This window comes from Leopardus geoffroyi, chromosome B1 (genome assembly GCF_018350155.1).
Source record: "Leopardus geoffroyi isolate Oge1 chromosome B1, O.geoffroyi_Oge1_pat1.0, whole genome shotgun sequence".
NCBI classification, from domain to species: domain Eukaryota; kingdom Metazoa; phylum Chordata; class Mammalia; order Carnivora; family Felidae; genus Leopardus; species Leopardus geoffroyi.
Genome location: NC_059327.1, coordinates 171,725,548 through 171,738,543, shown reverse-complemented (window position 1 = coordinate 171,738,543; position 12,996 = coordinate 171,725,548). Strand labels below are relative to the sequence as shown.

Sequence of the window (12,996 nt, the reverse complement as noted above, 5' to 3'; positions counted from 1 at the left end):
TCCCAAGCAGGCTCTGTGCCTTCAGTACCGAGCCCAATGTGGGGCTTGAACTCACAAACCGTGAGATCATGACCCGAGCCGAGCTCAAAGGTCGGACGCTTAACCAACTGAGTCACCAGTCCCCCCCCCCCCCCCCCCGGGGGCTGGCACTTCTAATACACAGCTCAGACAACAGTAGTGTCAAGGAGAAAAGCTACACCGACCACTGATTGACTACACCGGATGTAAATGTTAACCTCCTTAGAAACTTCTTGGTCAGGCAGCTATAGACGTTAAGTGACTCTTTTTTTTTCTACATTAGTCGATATGCTTAGCTTCTACTACGTTGTTTCGGGGACTTGGTAGAGATTTTACACCACAAGGAAATAGGCACAAGACCACGCCTGGCCATGAAAGCAGTTTCCAAACGCTGCTTTATGTGCAGGTATTTTGAGAAGCTGGTTACTAAAGTGCTTGAGCTCATGAAGACTGGTTGAGGATACGGTCCTTTTCTCCCTGGTATTCCTCTGCTCCTGGGCAGTTCTCTGCCATACAGTAGTGGGTCTTGATGAATTGGAAAACAGATCACAAATCAATCTGATAGTGGATGTACCACCCAAGTTCCCAAACGTCATATGTGAAATCCAAGTTTCTTGGCTCAATAATGTCACTCATGTATCTGCCTTTCTACTTTCCACGAGAGTGTGCCACACAGGGACACCTCTCACTGCAGAGGGGAAAAGGTGGGGAAGCAGCATGGGGGCCTCTAGTTTTAGTGGGGGAAGAAAAATGGCTACTGCCTGCTATTGTTCCTCCTTGGTCATACTTCCTTCACCTTTAAATTTCTTTTTTTCAACGTTTATTTATTTTTGGGACAGAGAGAGACAGAGCATGAACGGGGGAGGGGCAGCGAGAGAGGGAGACACAGAATCGGAAACAGGCTCCAGGCTCTGAGCCATCAGCCCAGAGCCCGACGCGGGGCTCGAACTCACGGACCGCGAGATCGTGACCTGGCTGAAGTCGGACGCTTAACCGACTGCGCCACCCAGGCGCCCCTCAAATTCTCATTTAATGTCCCTGGTTTTCAAGTATAATCACCTCGGTTAATAAATACCCCAGAGAAACATACAGGGATAGAGCAATGCTACTGTGTGATTAGCTGTCTGCTTTAATCCTTGTTTAAGTTAAACACACACACAGACACACATACACAAACACACACACACCCCACTTTTTAATGAGTATTCACCATTTGAACAAAATATAGTAATATATGGTTTAAAACTAAGGAAGGGAAGAGAGTTTGTCAATTAGAAATTATTTAAATGCTAAAGTTATAATTTCTGAGGTAGAATTTGTAGATGTTTGAAAAGATAAAACGCTGCTCTATTCTGGGGAAAGATATTTATTAAGAGAAGGAAGAAAAGAAAGAGGGACAGGAAGGAGAACCAGTTTTCCCAGTCTCTATAATTTAACTAGGCAGTTAAGTTAGTTGGATATTTACATAAAAGTTCCATAGACTATAAAAGTTCCATAGAAGCAGAACCAGGTTAAAGAAACTCCTAAAATACAGACTTAAATTTTAAAAATAGAAATGAACAGAAAATATATATCCAGAGTGTTACTGAACCTAGAGCATTTAGAATAAAACGTTCAAGTGTGAGGAAGCTTATGATTTTCCAGGTATATTAAACTCCTAGGATCCTTTTTGTAGACATAATTGCTACTCATGTTTCACATATTCCATAATTTCATTGTGTGCGCTTGGAAGTAATATATCAATTGAAAAACGAACACACTGGTAAAAACGCCCCTGATTTGAGCTGGTCATTTATTCCCAGTCTCAGGAGAAATACTGGATATTCTTTGAGTTAATAAAGTGTGAAATGACTTTAATGCTTCAAGGGAAAAACAGTATACCAGTCTTGCAAACTGTTTTAGAAAGCATGGCTTCTCTTATTCTAACCTACATCAGAAAATCCAATTAGTTTATTTCCTTTTTCTCCAAATCCCCTTTCACAGCAAAGAGAAAATGAGGTCCTACAGCATTAAACTATTCATCCCTCATAAATCAGTCTCCATGAAAACCAAGAGAGGGTGGTCCTGAAGCCAGATCCTTAGTAGATTTAACATGAATTCATTTGTGATCTGGACACCCAACTATGTTCTAGTGCTAAGAATCTAACTGATGTGGAGAAACCTGCAACCATGAGTTCCATCAGTGTGGCACTCCTGTCTCCAAGCCCGTCAGAGAGCAGTGAGTCCAGCACAGACTTTTGGTCCCGGTGATACTAGGTGAGGCAGCTTACACAGCCTAGTACTTTCTTCTTACTTCTTTTTTTTTTTTTTTTTTTTAATTTTTTTTTTCAACATTTATTTTTGAGACAGAGAGAGACAGAGCATGAACAGGGGAGGGGCAGAGAGAGAGGGAGACACAGAATCTGAAACAGGCTGCAGGCTCTGAGCCATCAGCCCAGAGCCCGACGTGGGGCTCGAACTCACGGGCCGTGAGATCATGACCTGAGCCGAAGTCGGACGCCCAACCGACCAAGCCACCCAGGCGCCCCTCTTCTTACTTCTCAAGAGTCTGCACGTGAAGGCTAGGCAGACCTTCACATTTTCTATTGTAAGCGCACCCAGGTTCCATCCACTAAAAAAGAGAACTAGGATAATGGTTTGGAAACAGAGTTTGCCCATGTAACTGTGCCTAGTTTTGTTTCTCTAAAGCGTCATGGAGAGAAATCTATTTTCGTACAAAAATAAATATTTACTGTAGCTCACAGTTCACAGCCACATTCAGTGTGGAGTGTCCCCTCTCTTTCCCTCCGCTGTCACACACACACACACACACACACACACACACACACACACACACACACCTATACATATACCTACATCCTTTTTGTCTTAGCCTAAAACTCTATCTAGCTCTGCTGTTCTTTTGTTGGGGATTTCATCAAGCATGTTTATATCAACATGCTTGCTGATCCTTGCCACCATCTCACAGTTGTATCCTAGTTACGAGAGCTGAACCAGCTGAGCTGTTAGTTCCCTAATTGCTTCAGCTTTCTCTCACCTGTCTGTTGGGAAACCACCTAAGCCTACACTAGGAAGAAAAATAAGTGAGGGTGAGTATTAGGTGTGACTATGTGTGTCGTTTGCTTAACGGGCTGACACACATCTTTACTGAGCCTTGATGGGACTGAAAGTTACCTCTTTCAAAGAACCCTGGCCTTTCCCATACGCCATATACAAAAATTGATTCAAAATGGATCAAAGACCTAAATGTTAGAGCCCAAACTATAAAACTCTTAGAAGAAAACTATATATAATATAGTTTTATATTTCTATAAAATAATAGAAAATCATGACATTAATTTGGCATTAATTTCTTGGATGTGACACGAAAAGCACAGGCAACAAAAGAAAAAAATAGACAAATTAGGCTACATCAAAATGGAAAACTTTTATGAATTAGCAGAGTGGAAAGGCAACCGATGGAATGGGGAAAACAATCCCTTAAAATATTAAGGAATCAATACCCAGAGGATATAAAAAACTCCTAGAAAGCAACAACAAAACCAACCAATTTTAAAATGGGCAAAGGGCTGAATAGGCATTTCTCCAAAGATGATACAAAAATAGCCAATAAGCATATAAAAAGATGCTCCCACATCGGTAATCATTAGGGAAATGCAAATCAAAACCACAAGATACACCACTTCATGCCCACTAAGATAGCTATTATATATATAAAAAAAAAAAAAGTACCCAGAAAATAAATGTTTGCAAGAATATGGAGAAATTGGAACCCTTGCACATTGCTGATGGGAATGTAAAATTATACAGCTGCTGTGGAAAGCAGTATGGTGGTTCCTCAGAAGCTTAAACACAGGATTAGCATATGACCCACCAATTCCACTACTGGGCATATACCCAAAAGAGTGAAAGAAGGGGTTCAGAGAAAGGTACACCCATGATTAAGGCAATATTATTCACATAACTCAAAGGTGAAGATAACCCAAATGTTCACTGATGTATGAATGGGTAAACAAAATGTGGCATATACAGACAACAGAATATTATGAGCCATAAAAAGGAAGGAAATTCTGACACATCCAAAACATGGATGAACCATAATGACGTTATGCTAAGTGAAATAAGCCAGACCCAAAAGGACAAATATTATATAATTCTACTTACATGAGTTACCTAGAATAGTTAAATCCATAGAGACAGAAAGTAGAAAAGAGCTGGTGGGGAGGGAGGAACGGGAGTCATTGTTTAAGGGGTACAAAGTTTCAGTTCGGAAAGATGAGAAAGTTCTGAAGATGGAGGACAGTGATATTTGTACAATAATGTGAATGTATTTGATGTCTCTGAAATGCACACCGAAAAATGGTTGTTATGCATATCTTACCACCATAAAAAAAACAGAGAAGGAAAAAAAGGAGGAAGGAATGCAGATTTTTAAGAGAAAATGGGAAAATGATTAGAAAAATGTTCTAGGTTACACAGCTTTTTCTTCATGTTTACAATTCAAAATGCAAAGATATATATATATATATATATATATATATATATATATATATATACACATACACACACACACATATATATGTATATATATAAATAAACTAATGATACTTTTAACTGTGTGAAATTTAGTCAAAAAGTGTCTTTGTTCCAAGGTTAAGATTAGAGCTAGCCTGGGGCGCCTGGGTGGCTGTCGGTTAAGCATCCGACTTCGGCTCAGATCATGATCTCACGGTTTGTGAGTTCGAACCCTGCATCGGACTTTGTGCTGACTGCTCGGAGCCTGGAGCCTACTTCGGATTCTGTATCTTCCCCTCTCTCTCTGCCCCTCCCCCGTTCATGCTCTGTCTCTCTCTGTCCCAAAAATAAATAAAAACGTTGAAAAAAAAATTTAAAAAAAATAAACATTAAAAATAATAATAATAATAATAATAATAATAATAAAGATTAGAGGTAGCCTGAGGTACTATTATAATCTTTTCATGCTTTTAGATTTTGGAGTTTTGTTCCAACGTATATGTAAAAATAATTTTTTTTAGGTGCAAAACAAACCAGTATTTCAAAGTGGCACAAAATCTGAATAGAGAGGAACCCAACAAATATTTGTGAAGTGTCTGCTCTATATTGATATGCAAGGAACAGTCTACCTCAGAAAGCAAGATCGACTGGCCAGTGGCAGACTTCTTTGCCAAGCTTTGGCTCAGTCTCCTGAAATTGCTCAGTATCGGTGTCACACAATTTTAACATTTCCGGTAATGGTGAAAGATAGCCAAATATTCATGAGCTTAGTTACTCCGGAAACCTTTTTGGTGTGTTCCAAAGTTTGAAAAATCCAATAAAAATCCCTGAACAGTGCAAGTATAGACTTTTCCTGGCCAGGGGGTGGGGGGGTGGCAATTGGTGCCAGTGCGAGGATGAAGATTGGACAGAACTAATCAGTAGAATCTATCACTTTAAAATTCTAGTCACGATTTTGGAAAGCTCTCTGTGAGGTCCACTGACCATTCCTTTGCTTCTGGGGGGGGGGGGGTCCTCAGCTTTTGGTATTTTATTCATTACTCACGAATTATAGATGTGAGAGCTGAAAGAAAATGTAGAGGCCATGTTGAAGGAGTTTTCTGTTATTTTACTTTTTTACATTAAAAAATGATTAACTTGAAAAATTTTTTCCTAGTATTTAAAATGCAGGCAAAGTTTTCTCTCCTAAAGAACAGATGTGCTTTCATTGTTAGATAATGGAAGTTATGCAACACATCGTGTTGTTCACAGTCAGATTTAGACTATCTACATACTGATCTTCAAAAAACCACCTCAGATGCTCGTTAGATAGATACAGAGAAGTTGAGCCCCTCACTTCAAAGAAGAAGAAAGAGGGGTGCCTGCGTGGCTCCATTGGTTAGGCATCCACTTCAGCTCAGGTCATGATCTCACAGTTCATGGGGCTGAGCCCTGCGTCGGGCTCTGTGCTGTCAGCTTGGAGCCTGGAGCCTGCTTCAGATTCTGTCTCCCTCTCTCTCTCTGCTCCTCTCCGGCTCACGCTCTCTCTCTTTCTCAAAAATAAATAAACAATAAAAAAAATTTTTTTAAGTAAATAAGTAAAGAAAGAAAGAAATGGAGAAAGAAAGAAAGAAAAAGAAAGAAAGAAAGGGAAAGAAAGAAAGAAGAAACAGGCCTTGAGAAGTTAAGTGACCTGTCCATGGTTAAGTATTTTTGAGTTTGTTGTTTGTCTGGACTCATTGACTGAATTAGGCTTCATGTAGACAATGAAAAGATTTTCTTTCGTTCTCCTGAAGCACATAGTACAGAAATGAACAAAAGTGGTGACAAGACATACCAAGTGAATGGATGCAAGCCTCAGAAATGCTATTCCCCCATCAACAGACCCAAGAGATTGAGGTTGGAGCACAGGGTCAGCTGGATAACATTATCTTCTACTTTAGACCTGATATTGGTTAGGACTTGGGGGGGGGGGGGGGGAAGGGGAGTGGAGGCTGGGAGGAGGGAAGAGGGTTTTATTTCCTGAGCTTCTGTAGAAATATTTATGATTTTAGTAAAATTTTTTTTTTCAACGTTTATTTATTTTTGGGACAGAGAGAGACAGAGCATGAACGGGGGAGGGGCAGAGAGAGAGGGAGACACAGAATCGGAAACAGGCTCCAGGCTCTGAGCCGTCAGCCCAGAGCCCGACGCGGGGCTCGAACTCACGGACCGCGAGATCGTGACCTGGCTGAAGTCGGACGCTTAACCGACTGCGCCACCCAGGCGCCCCGAAATATTTATGATTTTAAACCTTCTTAAAGTAACAGAACTCAATCTTTACCCGTGTGCATGAAATGAACATTGTCAAAATAATGGGTGAGGAGAGAGGGGAGGGCAAGTTAATTTGAGTCATTTCTGAAAGACAGTTTGACAATATCAAGAGCTTTGCAGTGTTCATTAAAAATAGTTCATTTTTTGGGGCGCCTGGGTGGCGCAGGCGGTTAAGCGTCCGACTTCAGCCAGGTCACGATCTCGCGGTCCGTGAGTTCGAGCCCCGCGTCAGGCTCTGGGCTGATGGCTCAGAGCCTGGAGCCTGTTTCTGATTCTGTGTCTCCCTCTCTCTCTGCCCCTCCCCCGTTCATGCTCTGTCTCTCTCTGTCCCAAAAATAAATAAACGTTGAGAAAAAAAAAAAAAAATTAAAAAACTTAAAAAAAAATAAAAAATAAAAAATAAAAAAATAAAAATAGTTCATTTTCATTAGCCCATGCTTCCATTTATAGAAATTTACCTCAAGAAAATAATCAGACACACAAATGAAATGTATAGGTAAGTATGTTCACTACAGTGGTATTTATTATGTAATGAACATAATAGCACCTATTTATACGTGAATGCAGCAAACATAATGTACAATGGTATAGAAATGGCTAAATAAATTATGGCATAGTTGTAGGATAAAATATTTATCTCATGTTCTCAACTATGTGAACCTTGTTAAATAATATTTAGAAAATATTTGAAATATCTAAAAGAAACAAAAAAAGAATATAATGTTAATTGTGGTTATCAGTGGATTCTGAGATTATAAGCAATTTCATAGGTTTCCTTTAATGAATATGATTTTCTAAAAATATCATAATTTAAAAAAAAGTTAGCTCTCCAAGTCCCTGAATTCCGTAGACTAAGTCCAGAACCCAGCCTAGAGGACATGAAAACAAAGGACTTTGGCAGGGGCGGGGAGAAGGGTGCGGCGGGAGAGGGACGGTGAGGGCTTGGAGGCTGTTGCTGGGTATATCGGTGTCACCAGCAGCTCCTCCCTGACATACAAGGATTGGAGCTTTGTGAGGGTTGTGGCTGTGGCTTCGGAGGGCCGTCTGTCCAAGGTTTAGCCTCTTTCATGCTCGCTGTCCCTGCTATAGCATACATAGGACTGTCACCCACATAATACTAATACCTTCTATCTGTAGAGAATTATGTCCTTGTCAGAGTGCATTTACATGGGTTGTAATTCACCACATTGCCAAGATTTGGAGAGTCTGACATGACAGTTATTTTTATCTTCTACGAAGGTAAAGAAACAGCAATTAGAGACAGCGGGAGGATTGTTCAAGAACACACAAGTGTCTTTTCTAGCTTGTGCAAAGGACCCTTCCTTGTGTCCAACACTTTTGGAAGACAACTCTGATAAAATACCCTTCACCTCTTTTTTTGGGTGGTGTAAGAGGCAATTTATAAGCAATACATAATTATTCCTTGTCTTTTAATGCCAAAGATGCTCACACATACAGATAGCAGTAGTAATTTTTCCTCCTTAGGTCACAAAGATGTAAACTAAACAAAGAAATAAGGACTTATATTGTGGTTTTAAAATGACTTACCATGTTATATAAACCACCAAGGTTGTTATAACAAACACACACCAGGTACATATTGTCTAAGCAGCAGATATCTTGGTTGATAGGAATGAAAATTTAAGGTTTTATTTAAGTGAAGAAGAAAAGGACATTGGGAATGTACTCACCAAAACCCCACTAATTTGGTTTGTCTGGTCCTTTTATAGGATGTAGAACAAGAATATACAGGGAAATTCAGGCAGCTTGCTTGGGATTTTTCAGTTCAATTTTTGGCATGCCCTTTGAAGCAAATCCTAAGGGGTGAAAAAAAAAAAATTGCTACAAATGTCTTCTATTTAAATATCATTTTCATAAGTGGGTTAAAAATGTGAGGCCATTTTCCTTTTTTTATTTTTTCTTTTTTAAAAAAATGTTTATTTATTTTAGAGAGAGAGTGAGAGAGAGAGAGCACAGCAGAGGAGGGGCAGACAAAGAGAGGGAGACACAAGATCCAAAGCAGGCTCCAGGCTCTGAGCTGTCTGCATAGAACCCAATGTGGGGCTTGAACTCACGAACTGTGACATCATGTCCTGAGCCGAAGTTGGACGCTTAACCGACTGAGCCACCCAGGTGCCCCATGGGCCATTTTCTTAAAAAAAAAGAAAAAGAAAGAAAGAAAGAAAGAACGAACTACCATTTGTCGTGTTCTCTACAAACCAAGAAACATAACCATTTATTCTTCCTCCTATTCTTGAAGAAACAGGGACCAGTAATAAGAAACTGTCCAACTTCTTCCATTTTTTGTATGTTTCCCTCTGGCTTTGTTGGAGCATCCATGACTTCAAGACGAACAATACAATGTTTAGGAAGAAACACAGATATAACCTGTATTTTAAGCTTATAGGCTCTTAAAAAGAACAGGTTGGTGTCCTTTATGAAGATGACAATTTCTAGCTGATGGGCTGCCTCTCCCCACTTGGGGGCTTATGCCACACATCATGAATGGGTCATTACCCTCCTTCCTGGTGAATCCAGACAGTGTCTCAAAAACCACTGAAACAAGAACTCTAGCCATTCACTACCAACTGATTAGAGCTGCTATGAAGGCAACTTGCTATTCTGCCCTAAGTGCGTAGTACAGGGTTTGGGGTCCTAGGATAATCTTTAAAGTCATAATACAGAAAACATTCAAATTAAAGAGAGTTAAGTTCAAGATAAGGACATTTCAGATGAGACATCAAAATATATACTGAGCACAAAACTTTGACCTTACTTCACATCTAAAAATAGAAAGTTTGCTCCCCTGAAGAAAATTAAGGGAGTTGGATTACCAGTAGTTTGCTTTGTGTTTTCAGTTTTGTTTTAAGATGTAGCACCCTTTCTTCCACCAAAAATTTACCTGGATGCAAAAACAGAATTGATAAAACAGGAAGCTGGCTGAAGTGGAAATAATGGATGGTATAGGGAGAGATCCCCATCCATTCTGCTCTGTTGTCCACTAGGGCTGGGTGGGGACCCCATAGGACCTGTAGGACTACAGAGGGCACAGTTTGGAACCCGCCAATTAAATGGCCCCTAAAGTCAGTTACAGTTCCAAATTACTCTGCCTTGACTATAATGCATATTGTGAAGACTAGCAAAAAGCTTTCCGTGAGATCCATAACCTTATGGGAATACAAGTAAAAAAACTAAGCCATGAGCTAGTTTTCATCCTTATTATCAATGATCTATGAAAGAAAAGAAAAAAGAAAAGAAAGGCCACACCCTCAAGTGAATCATAGAATAATAGCTGTTAAAATATTTAGTTGTCAAAGCATATAATCCTTACCCAAATCTGTGAGGACAATTTTCTAGATGCTGTATCCTGGATAATACCTAATGATCAACATCACAGTATTGGATAAATAAGAATAAATGTGCAATTACAAAGTGTGCCCTGAAATAATTCTACCTTGTTGAGGCAACAGAATAAATTCAGTCTCCTGAACTGTTCATGTCTTAACTAAGTGATTCCGGACAAATTTATTTAACTTTTTTGAGCCTCAGTTTCCTTATCCATAAAGTGGAGATTTTATGGAGAACAAGAGATTGTATGAGAACAGAGGAAGGACTGCATGGAAAATACAGAAGATAAAGTACCATTCCTAGCTCATATTATTTATGCAGAATTGTGAGTTTTCGGTCTATTACAGCAAAATTTCCTCCTTTAAAAAATAATGTCATGTTAACGGACATGTACACTCTGTGAATTGAAATCAAATTATTAACATATAAATGAAATTGTAGGCTTTATGTAGTTTGTGTTATATATTAATGAGTAAAAGAAAAGAAGGATTTTTAATGTGCCTGTCAAGGCTATTCAAATAACAGAAAATTTCTCCAAAAGAAAATACTTAGGCTCAATTGTTTATTTCCAGAAAAATCTGATTTTCCAGACTGACTCCAAACGCAACCCATTTCATAAAAATTTTAATATTGTTTTACAAAACTCTTCAAGCAAAACCCACATGTCACTTTTGTTTTGTGGCTTCACGTTCCTCCTGACACAATACTGACTACCTTAGGGCATCCAGTTCGAAAAGTCCATCTCTGGTACAATTCCTGGATTTAATTTAATTAATTAATTAATTTATTTATGTATTTATTTATTTACTTTATTCATTAAAATTTTTTTTTAATGTTTACTTAGTTTTTAGAGAGAGAGAGAGGGAGTGAGAATATGAGCGGGGAAGGGTAGAGAGAGAAGGGAGACACAGAATCCAAAGCAGGCTCCAGGCTCTGAGCTGTCAGCACAGAGCCTGACGCGGGGCTCGAACTCACGGACCGTGAGATCATGACCTGAGCAGAAGTCAGACGCTTAACCGACTGAACCACCCAGGCACCCTGCATTTTTTAAAATGCTTATTTTTGAGAGAGAGAGAGAGCGAGAGAGAGAGAGAGAGAGAGAGCGCACGAGCAGGAGAGGTGCAGAGAGACAGGCAGACAATAAGCAGGCTCCATGCTGACAGTGGAGAGCCAGATGTGGGGCTCAAACTCATGAACTGTGAGATCATGATCTGAGCCGAAGTCAGACACTTAACGGAATGAGCCACCCAGACGTCCGCAGTTGCCAGATTTTAGTGTGGAGGCAACTATCTTACTGAAGGTCACATAACTATGTATATTAATAAGATTTGCGAGGCAGTTCCTAGAGAAAAGAAATGGTTTCCAGACATTAACTGGGTTAATTAATTCACTTCAATCTCCTCACCCACTCCTCATTCTATGAAACAGCTATGGATACTGCTTCCTATATCATGGAGTTTTTGTGAAGACCTAATAGGGAAATCTTCCTAGATTCCACAAAGGAAAGCTATTCTGAGCAGAACGCTTGTTTTGTTTTCATCTGGGTGGGGGTGGGGAGGCCTGTGAATCTTAGAGTTGCTGCTTCCTCTTTGACAATGGCGGGACTGAGGGCAAATGTTTGCTGGATTTATGATGCCTGTGGCACCATCTCTGTTCACACTGATTTTTACCCTTTCTTCTTTATCTTGTCATACCATGGGCAGTTTTGAAAGCTTTTCCAAACCCACTTTCAGAATTATGAATACATAAAAGTAATAAGTGTATTTTCCCCCCAAAAGACACCCCAGTCTAATATCAAGTGCCTTGTCACGTTCTGCTTCTCAACCCCATTAGAAACCTAGCTTAAACAAAATTTCTCATCCTTTCTGAAGATAAACCAGTTGCCTATACTCAGGGGTGTTAGTACATGGGCTTAAAGCTACCAGGAGACCACGAGGGCAAGAGTTAGGTAAGAGGTAAGAGTTCAGATAACAGAATCCTCACTCTGCCACTAGCAGGGTTTGACCACGGGCACGCCACTTAACTTTCTGGGCCTCAACATCTTCACCCGTGTACTGAAGCGGACACAAACACCTCACGTGAGAGTTGCTATAAGGTAAAATAAGACACTTCATGTGAAAGCATCTTGTAAATGGTCAACCGTCATCTCCTGCCTGGACATTATCCTTCCAACTGACTGTTTTATACACTCTGGACCACTGCAATCAACCTAGCTCTCACAGCAAGCAAAGTGATATTTAAAAAAAAAAAAAAAAAAAAAAGGGGGCGCCTGGGTGGCTCAGTCGGTTAAGCAGCCGACTTCGGCTCAGGTCATGATCTCGCCGTCCGCGAGTTCGAGCCCCGCGTGGGGCTCTGTGCTGACAGCTCAGGGCCTGGAGCCTGTTTTAGATTCTGTGTCTCCCTCTCTCTGACCCTCCCCTGTTCATGCTCTGTCTCTCTTTGTCTCAAAAATAAATGAACGTTAAAAAAAAAAAAAAAAAGAAAAAGAAAAAGGAAAGAAAGACAAAAAACCACAGGGGCACCTGGCTGGCTCAGGTGGAAGAGCAGGTGACTCGTGATCTCAGGGTCATGAGTTCAAGCCCCATGTTCGGTATAGAGATTACTTAAATAAAAAAAATAAACCTCAACAAAACAAAACAAAACATAATTTGAGCATGTCTTGTCACCCTCCTGCTTGAACCTCTACCCTTTCTTAGAATATGCCCATAGAATAAAGTCAATATCCTTAGGAAGGCCTATAAGGAAGACTTTGGCTCCTCTTCCAACCTCATCTTGGGTCGTTTTCCTCCTTATACGTGCTGTTCCCGATGCTTCAATCCCTCT

At 40.1% G+C, this 12,996-nt stretch overlaps 1 protein-coding gene across 6 annotated transcripts in view; it reads right to left on the bottom strand.

Annotated features, from left to right (window-relative positions):
• RBM47 (RNA binding motif protein 47) overlaps window positions 1-12,996 on the bottom strand; it is a 163,886-nt gene that overhangs the window by 30,585 nt on the left and 120,305 nt on the right. For 4 of the 6 annotated variants that reach the window (XM_045474958.1, XM_045474962.1, XM_045474961.1 and 1 more), the window contains one exon: window positions 8,517-8,642. The exons of the other annotated variants lie outside the window; for them this stretch is intronic. The gene's annotated coding sequence lies outside the window, so the exon portion shown is untranslated. The remainder of the gene's footprint in view (window positions 1-8,516; window positions 8,643-12,996) is intronic. 6 annotated transcript variants of the gene reach the window in all.